Here is a 4,098-nt window from a genome sequence, read left to right on the forward strand (position 1 = left end):
GTCTTCGTCGACGAGACCCTCTTGTACCCTTGTCGACGAATCCCCTGTGTTCGTCGACGAGGACCTCATAAATTTTCTTGGGTCATTACATCCCAAAGTCAGTTGCCTCCTTCTGTTATTGTTTCCATTTCCCTCCCTCTTTATTATTTAAATACCATTATTCTTCGGGTTATTACAATATGCCTCTCCCCGCTCGACACTCTCCCAGATGTCTCTGTCCACATGTCTGATCGACTGGGTAGATCTGCATACCCTGAGCCTCACGACCCATCGTCTCCTAAGTTTGTATCCTGCCATAATTACCTTTCCTCCACGAGCCACGAATAGATCCCTACTGAAAACCTGAAGGCGTGGACCTCTTCTTCTGTCCTTGCTCCTCTGCACCCATCCGCTCACTGGCCTCTGCCATAGCTGCTCTGTCAACCAACTCAGCAAAGTCCTGCACTTTCAGCAGCATTGCCTGTTTATATATTTCACACCTCAAACCTCTTTCAAACTATCTCACCTTCTTCCCCTCATTAGGAATGATATACGGAGCAAAGCGGGACAACTTTATGAACCTCGTCGCGTACTGCTAGACTGTTTGCTATCTCTGCTTCAAATTCAGGAATTCCTTTACTTTGACCTCCCTAGTAGTGGCCGAAAAGTATCTGTCGAAGAACAACTCTTTAAACCGACACCAAGTCATAGCTATAGGTACTGCCCTCTATTCCTCTAATAGTTTTACCGCAGTCCACCATCTCTCAGCCTCTCCTGACAACTTATAGGTAGCAAATAAGACCCTCTGCTCCCCCGTGCACTGCAGCACTACCAATACTTTCTCAATTTCCTGCATCCAGTTTTTGGCGACTACAGGATCAGCTCCTCTGTTACTACCATCCCAAGCAGTGCCCTTGCCATTTTCCCAACCACTTGTACTCTCATCCCTATCAATAATATTCCGTCTATGAAACATACAACTAACATCACACCAATGAGTCATACCCTTTACAATGGCAGCATCGCAGTCACCACACTAAGGGTTTGTGATAATGTTGGCCTACTCCACCATTGCAAAGAGATCCAAAACGTGTTAAGAGTCATGTATGGGCCACCGATGGCTTGTTATGAGCATCCCCACCAAAGGCCACAAGGGGAAGAGGGCAGCTCTTCCTCCCTTGCCAAACAAACGGGCATTCTCTCCCTTTTTCCGACCCAACCCGGCGACATTACAAGAGGTCAACTCTGCCAAGAAATAACCCAGACAGTTAGCAGTGACACCGTTAGCACTTCGATAGATGTTGATGTTGAGCTAAGGCTCTAAAGGCCAGATTTCGTTTCATTTTGTTATATATATATTTTTTTAATTTATATGACATGTATTTTATATATATATATATATATATATAATTATCCTTTTCCACATCTTCTAAATTTCTTTTCCATTTCAACTCCTATTAGACCGACGATTCACACTTCGGTTTCCAAAATAAAATATTTCGTCAAATTAACTCTCAATCTATTCTAAGACTTAGCAAAATCGTTCATCTATTTACTCTTTCAAATAGCACAACCAATTATACAGTACTTATTTTAAATTAGCAAAATTTCGATGTTGAAATTTTTATGAGAGGAAAATGTGCTGGCCCAAAAATATTATACGATTAAAGTATAATAATAATAATAAAATAATAAAAATGGTCATTAAGTTAATATCAATATAGAAATATTTTTCTATAGGATCCTTGATTCCATGTTTGATGCTTAAGAAAGACCTTATCTTAGCGAATGCTCAGAGACCATTGCGGCTTAGTCGCTCCCTAGAGGTCGGCCTGGTCAAAATGAAATTTCATAGGATAAACATGATAAACACTGTTTGTACACGTAAATAAGTACATAAATATAAAATAGTGTTTTGACAGACATAATTTGTAGAAATAAATGGTAAAATAATAAGAATAATATAGGTATCCTGTGTAGGGCCCACAAGATTGTGTGGGGCCCATACGAGTCCCGAAGTCGTGTGGGGTCCACAAGAGTCCCGAAACTATGTAGGACTCATAAAACCGTGTGAGGACTATTGGAGTTACGTAGGACCCACTTAAGTCTCGAAATTGTGTAAGGCTCACAAGACCATGTGGGGTCCACATGAGTTTTCAAAATTAGAACTTAATTCTTTTTCAAAAAAAAAAAAAAACTAAAACATAGTTTAAAAATATTAACAATGACAATAGTAATAATGATTTTAAACAAATATAAAAAATAATAATAATAATAAATAAATGAATTAATTAATTAAGTAATTAATTAATTAAAAATTAATTAAAGGGGAGTGGTGGCAAGCATTCCCACATGACTCCCATTCCTATCTCATACCTAACTCATGCCAAACCCATCCCATACCCATTCTTTAATTTTAAAAAAAATTATAATTTCATCCCTCTCCTCACTCTTTTACAAATTCAATTTTCCTCCCCAAAAATTTCCTATAAATAGGAAGCTCTCAATCTTCATTTTTCACAAAAAAATTTCAAAGGAAGAGAATAATTAGTGAGTGAAAGAATTAGTGGTGGGAGGATAATTTTTGCTATAATTAAAATTCTCATTCACCCACTCTTTCCAATCTCATTTTTTAGAGATATTCGTTGTGTTCGTAATACAAAGTAAAGGAAGAGTCAGGTAAATTTGATTATGTTAGACTTTTATTAAAATTCATACCTGAATTTATTTGTAAATAAATTTGATTATGTTAGATTTTTATTTAAAATTCATACCCAAATTTATTTGTAAGTAAATTTCGATTATGTTAGTTAATTTCATAAAATTCTTCTGAGTTTATTTTTACGCATATTTAATTATAATAGTTTTATCTTTAATATAGTTGCATTTATTTTTAAGTTAAGAAATATTCTAAATCTCTCGGGTATTTTACATCATTAATTTTTATTCAAGAAAATATTTTTAACAGGAAAATTATGTGGCATGAGTTTATTTATACTTTGCATATTTCACGAAAATATGAATAAAGATTACATGAGTTGATTTTTTTTTATGTTATGTATGTTACGAAAATATGAGTAAAAATGAGATTTTCATGATATTATTTTAATTGTAGAAATTATATAATAAAAATATTTTTAAAACCCCTTATGGCTTAGACGATACAGAAAATTACGAATGCTCGGCACCACAGCTTAAAGTTTAAATGGATCATAGTGTACCCACGCTGTTTGCATAGTGATTTTATATGTTAGTGGATTTCTTCTAAGTGCATACTTGGGTCGGACCAGGGTTTAATAGGGAAAATCTTACTTAATGATGATGTACATTAATTTAGTTTGGCCGGCCGGCCGGTCAGCTAGCTAAGTCTAGTTTTCGGACCACACAACCCAGTCATGAGGGTAAACATGACTTACAATTAACAGACCTAAGGGTGATTTTTACAGTATATGTAATTTAATTACGTGTACATAGTTATTGATGACTGAAAGTCAAGTATAAGTTTATATGAATATGACCATTTTTGTGTCTAAATGATGATCTAAAGAAAACGTATAAAGAAATATATATATATATATATATGTATATAATTAAAAATTATAATTGCAGTTTTTAAAGTTAAAAGTTTAATTTAATAGTTATAGTATATAATTATAAAATTTTACTGTTGTAGTTGATAGCAAAAGTTTTTATGCAGAAATTGTTAAATTTACATTTATTTTAAAAGTATTTTTGAAGTTATAGTATTAAATATTATTTTACGAAATTATGAAAACTCATTTTGGCCACACATTAATAATAATCTTATTTATTTACTGAGCGTCGTCTTACCCCAATCATTATTTTATATTTCAAATCATTTTGAAGAGAGTACTAAAAATCTGGCGTAACAAGTGCATGAGTGGGAATAAAAAGAGCATAGTAGAATAAAAAAATTAGTATAATACAATTTAGAATATGTTTATGTATTTTAGAATTTTAGAAATTTGCATTTTAATAGTTGAGACATATATTTGTAATAAAACTAATTAGTGATCTGGTAATAAAAATAATTTAGACTTATTTGTGTCCGCTGAAAAATTTATATGTAGGAACCCACTCGAGTTCGGGTCCTTACAC

This window comes from Malania oleifera, chromosome 10 (genome assembly GCF_029873635.1).
Source record: "Malania oleifera isolate guangnan ecotype guangnan chromosome 10, ASM2987363v1, whole genome shotgun sequence".
Taxonomy (NCBI): domain Eukaryota; kingdom Viridiplantae; phylum Streptophyta; class Magnoliopsida; order Santalales; family Ximeniaceae; genus Malania; species Malania oleifera.